Source organism: Triticum urartu, chromosome 4A (assembly GCF_056163025.1).
Source record: "Triticum urartu cultivar PI428250 chromosome 4A, HENAU_Tu73, whole genome shotgun sequence".
NCBI lineage: Eukaryota > Viridiplantae > Streptophyta > Magnoliopsida > Poales > Poaceae > Triticum > Triticum urartu.
The window spans coordinates 154,310,715-154,316,714 of NC_141876.1; the positions used below are offsets into that span (position 1 = coordinate 154,310,715).

At 49.4% G+C, this 6,000-nt stretch overlaps 1 long non-coding RNA gene across 1 annotated transcript; it reads left to right on the forward strand.

Annotated features, from left to right (window-relative positions):
* The first annotated feature begins 2,152 nt into the window (after positions 1–2,152).
* Positions 2,153–5,736, forward strand: LOC147975212 (uncharacterized). The gene is made up of 3 exons (XR_015602018.1): positions 2,153–2,505; positions 4,084–4,158; positions 5,461–5,736. It is a non-coding gene; the product is annotated as an uncharacterized LOC147975212 (long non-coding RNA).
* Positions 5,737–6,000: the final 264 nt, after the last annotated feature.

A 6,000-nucleotide genomic window follows, 5' to 3' on the forward strand; every position in this document is an offset into this window, starting at 1 on the left:
TTTTGGAAATCTCAATGAATCGTCATTGAGTTCATCAACCACCTCCTCATCCTCTCCTTGGTTTAATGATGAACTCGTGATTCGGAAGTTGTTTCCATATATAGTTCATTTCCTGAGAATATTGCAACTCCATCTCGTCTAATTGTGTCGCACCCCTTCCCTCTCAGGCATCCCGAGTCTGAGGTATCTTGACACCAATCAGATCTGAATCTCGGTCAGATATGATGGTTGGAACATATTTCCAAGAGTTATAACCTTGGTCTTTATATGACCCGGTAAGGTGATGTCATGCCTAGCACACCTGGCCGGAGGCCCTATTGTTATAGATTTCTTTTTAGCAAGGTTATCCATTCTTCCATGAGGAAATTGTAAGACTTATTCTATAAGTTGTTTCCGATGGATCCTTTGTATCCAAAGTCTGACCTTTGCTTGAAGACCATGCCAATGCTACCTCGAAGCATGTCTATGGTACTCCAATTTTCAATAAGAGCATTTGAAGAACAATGCTAAAAATTCTTTATTAATCATCCAAACACCGTTGTATGGGTAATGTCATCAAATTTCTCTCCCTTTTCCTAAAGGGTTTTCTACGAGATATCATGTCATGGATATCATACTCTGCTTGTCCTTGGGAAGGATATACCCTTGAAATATGTGTTTAAACACATTTTCCTTTCCATTGTTCTGTTTAATCTGATAACCATGTTTTCCTTTCCATTGGTTGGATTAACATTTCTTGTGATCTATATGATCTAAGCAGTAATATTCTCCTGCTTATGTAAACACCTCGGTGTACAATTCTGTCAGCAAGGCCCTGTTACTATTGTTGATGACATTCCGGTAACCACCGATGGACGAGATCCTTGCCTATTGGTCCGCCTCGTTTCAACGAGCAGGGAAATGGTTCTCCTCGTCCCTCTCCCTTGGTACCGACGTTGTTGCTGACATAACCGATAGGCTATTTGTTGACATGTCTTGCCTACATGGTCATACAAGATGTCACCGCCCTTCCTATCGTTAACCCACATGGTGGGCCCATGACCCACAGTTCCACAGGATCGAAACCTGACTCTCTTGTACACCCCCTGTTCTCAATGTTTTCCTCGCACGTGGCCTCGTATGAAATTCACGAGGCACTTTCCGAGAGATCATCAATTCTGTTATCAGACACAATACTGATTCCCGTTACTTTGAACTCCTTTCACACCCTGTATCAGTCATCGACCGATTGCCTCCCCGCTTGATGCTTCCCATGATACCTCCTTACTTTGCTATCGATATTTTCTTAAGTTTCAATTTGAGAGTTACTTTCCGCCACCTTCCCCGTTGTTTTTGACCAGATAGTCAACCTTGCAGAGGCCCGTTCTCCCGGAATACCCACCATTTATTCTTTCGTAAGTACAATGGAGTTCCCGAACAAAGGATGCCGACTTCATCATGATGACCTAAAGCAGAGTAATGAAGACAGCCACATGATGGATTGACCTCTTCGAGAAGAGCAACCAAGTCCGAGAAGTTTCGTTAGAATTGTGTAACAAGATCTTCCCCCCTTACACAACCCTTAAATCTCAGGACAAGATTTCTTGTAGTACAGGAGAATTGTGACGCCCGGATAATTAAGCTACAGTAATCCCCTGCTAATGATGCCAGGTCACCATCATTACTGTTGCTAATCTCGTCAAAGCCAATTCATATTCAAATTTAAATCAAAGTCAAAATTTGAAGTTTTTAAAAGTTAGAACTTAAAAGTACAAACTATGACAAATAATTCATAAGTAATATTGGCGGAGAAATCATCTTTTTATAAAGTATTTAAATACACTGAAGCATTTAAATCAGAGGCCTAAACTATTATTTAAATATCTTTTTAATAGTAAAATATTCCAACTAATTTAATTAAAGTTGCCAAACTTTTGTGACAGTGACATATTTTACAACACTAGTTATAGTGCAATATTTATAATTTATAAGACAAAAATAAATAGAAACAAAAAAAGAGAACATAAAATAAAAAAGGAAAAGGAATAGAGCGCGCTGTTGGACTGGGCTCTAGGCGCACATAGTGCAGCACAGCCCAACAACCGCAGCCTTTCTTCCCCCTCCGGCTATAGGAGAAGGCCACCACACCATGGCCGTGCGCGCTCAACCCCGCGCACCACTACACCACCGGGGGGATAAGGGCGAGCCCCCTCGACCTCGTCATCCCCCAAGAGATCTTTTCCTCCTCACCCACTACCTCTCCTCTCACCTTATCCGCCCCTCCACCGAGTGTTGTCGCCGCCGTGGGACCTCCGTTGGCGTGGCCACCGGCCACCATTCGTCATCCTCTAGAGCCCAGGAGGACCAACGTCCTCGTCTACGTCTTCTACATCGACAGATCGAGGCCGGGAAGCAACACCACCGCCGCCCGTGTCATCTTCATCTCTGGCAGCCGCCACTGCCACTCCGTCGTCCGGCTGCTCCGGCCATCCCCGACCCCCATCGCGCTCGCCAACGTACTCCCCGGTGAGCCCTCTGGTGATTCTCCTCTCATTCCTTTCGAATCAAGTGTCGTAGGCCGCCGACCGTGCCCTGCATCCATGCACCGCCCGGCTGTTCCCCTGCGACGCCCGCGCGTGCCCCGCTAACCGCCCGCCCGCACGTGGCCACCCCTCCTGCGTCGCTCGCTGAATATGTCGCTCTTTCCGGCCGCGCGAGCCGCCCTGTTGCTCGCGCCGCTGCTCGCTCTTGACCTCTGCACCACGTTCCCCTTGCGCCTGCCCCGCTCGCCTGTGCCTCCCCTCCGTTGCTGCGGTCGCTCGTGCATGCACTGCGCGTAAACGCACTACTCGCTGCAGCCTTGCCTGTTACCTCTCGGAAGCGCTTGCGCCGCTGCCTACCTACTGCTGCTGCCGTAGCCTAGCGCCGCCGTTCCTCGTGCCGCGCTCGCGCCGCTGCCTACCTGCTGCTGCTACCGTAGCCTAGCGCCGCCGTTCTTCGCGCCACTGCTCGCGCCTGCTGCCGCCCAGCCGTGTCGCCCCTCCCGCTCCTAGCTGCTTGCCGCCGCGGCTCCCGGCGCCCGCCGCGGTCTTCCCCTGCTGCTCCACTGCGTGCTTGCTGTTGTCTCTCGCGCTTGCCGCGCAGCGCGCCCGCGCTTGGCTACCATGGTCGCCGGCGCCGCGAGCCGCCGTACGTGCTCCCGCACGGACCCCCTCCCTTTCCTCTCCTCGGGTCGACCCGGCCGCCCCCACACCGCCTTGGTGTCGCCTCGCTTCCGCGCCATGGCCGGCCCTCTTCTACTGGCCGGCTCCGGCCGCCCTCAGCCCTGCTCCGCCTACCCCGCTGCCGGGCTCGGCCATGGCCTCGCCGGGGCCAGGTCCGGCCGCCGCTGTCCCTCCTTTGTGCGCGTTCGTGCATAGGAGGGAGGTGGCCTGAGCCACTTACAGGTGGGGTCCTCCCCCTGTAAAGCAGATAAAAAGAAAAGAGTAGAGAAAAACAAAAATGGAAAATAAAAGGAAATAGTAAAGTGAATTAGTTAATTAATTAATTTGTAATATAATTAGTTTAATTAATTAACCTTGCTTAATTTGACCTAATTAACTAGGTTAAGTGTTTAATCCTATTTTAATTAAACTGTGACAATGACAGTGGGTCCTGCATGTCAGTTTGACCAGTCAAACACCATGTTGACTGCTGACATCTTGTTGATGTCATGCTAATGCAGTAAACCTGTTTTTGAAACAAACTAAATCTGTAAATTACAAAAATGTAATAAAACTTTGAAAATTAATATAAAATAAACCGTACCTCGGATGGAAAAACTTTGTACATGAAAGTTGCTCAGAACGACGAGACGAATCCGGATACACAGCCCGTTCGTCTGCCACGCATCCCTAGCATAGCGAACATGCAACTTTCCCCCTCCGGTTCATCTGTCCGAAAACGTGAAACACCGGGGATATTTTCCCGGATGTTTCCCCCCATCACCGGTACCACCTCATACCGTGTCCGGGCACCCCTAGCACCGCTACTTGTCATGTCATGCATCGCTATGCATCTGTTTGCTTACTATTTATTGTTTCTTCCCCCCTCTTCTCACGCTAGACACCGAGACCGACGCCGCTGCTACCCAGTATGACTACGGTGTTGACGACCCCTCTCTCTTGCCAGAGCAACCAGGCAAGCCCCCCTCCCCTTGATCACCAGATATCGCCTACTCTTCTCTCTACTGCTTGCATTAGAGTAGTGTAGCATGTTATTGCTTTCCGTTAATCCTATTCTGATGCATAGCCTATCATTGTTGCTACAACTGTTGATACCTTACCTGCAATCCTAAATGCTTAGTATAGGATGCTTGATTATCATCAGTGGCCCTACATTCTTGTCAGTCTGCCATGCAATATACATACATACTATACATGTTGTGACTAAAGTCGGATCGGCTCATTGAGTACCCGCAAGTGATTCCGATGTTGGGGGCTGAAGGGACAGGTGGTTCCACCCAGGTAGTGGTGGGACTAGGTTCCCGACGGCCCCCAACTGTTACTTTGTGGCAGAGCGACAGGGCAGGTTGAGACCACCTAGGAGAGAGGTGGGCCTGGCCCTTGTCGGCGTTCGCGGTTACTTCAAAATAACATGCTTAACGAGATCTAGGTATTTGATCTGAGTCTGGCTACTGGCCTATATGCACTAACCAACTACGTGAGAACAGCTATGGGCACTTGACGTCGTGGTATCAGCCGAACCCTTCGTGACGTCAACGACTGAGCGGCGCACATCGGGTTGGACTGGAATGCCTGCTCTTGTATAAGGGAGGCTAGGTCTGCTCACCGGCCACGTACGCAACGTGCAGGTGTGCAATGGGCGATGGGCCCAGACCCCTGCGCCATAGGATTTAGACCGGCGTGCTGACCTCTCTGTTGTGCCTAGGTAGGGCTACGACGTGTTGATCTTCCGAGGCTGGGCATGACCCAGACAAGTGTGTCCGGACAAAGGGGATCGAGCGTGTTGGGAAATGTGGTGCACCCCTGCAGGGAAGTTAATCTATTCAAATAGCCATGATCTTCGGTAACAGGACGACTTGGAGTTGTACCCTGACCTTATGACAACTAGAACCGGATACTTAATAAAACACACCCTTTCAAGTGCCAGATACAACTCGGTGATCGCTCTCTAACAGGGCGACGAAGAGAGGATCGCCGGGTAGGATTATGCTACACGATGCTACTTGGTGTACTTACCATCTACTCTCTTCTTCTGCTGCAAGATGGAGGTTACCAGAAGCGTAGTCTTTGATAGGACTAGCTATCCTGCTCTTATCCCGGCACTCTGCAGTTCAGTCCACATATGTTACCCCTTTTCCATTTGATACCAATGCATACATATGTAGTGTAGCTCCTTGCTTGTGAGTACTTTGGATGAGTACTCATGGTTGCTTTGCTCCCCCTTTTCCCCTTTCCTATACCCGATTGCTGCGACCAGACGTTGGAGTCCAGGAGCCAGACGCCACTGTCGATGACGACTACTACTACTCGGGAGGTGCCTACTACTACGTGTAGGCCGCTGACAACGACCAGGAGTAGTTTAGGAGGATCCCAAGCAGGAGGCCTGCGCCTCTTTGGATCTGTATCCCAGTTTGTGCTAGCCTTCTTAAGGCAAACTTGTTTAACTTATGTTTGTACTCAGATATTGTTGCTTCCGCTGACTCGTCTATGATCGAGCTCTTGTATTCGAGCCCTCAAGGCCCTTGGCTTGTAATACGATTCTTGTATGACTTTTTTTAGAGTTGTGTTGTGATATCTTCCCGTGAGTCCCTGATCTTGATCGTACACGTTTGCGTGTATGATTATTGTACGATCAAATCGGGGGCGTCACACTCACGAAGACCTAGGGCAATTTGAGGAAGCCCGTCATTGGAATATACAAGCGAAGTTCTATAATGAAAAAATTCCCACTAGTATACGAAAGTGATATCATAGGATACTCTCTATCATGAAGATCATGGTGCTACTTTGAACCACA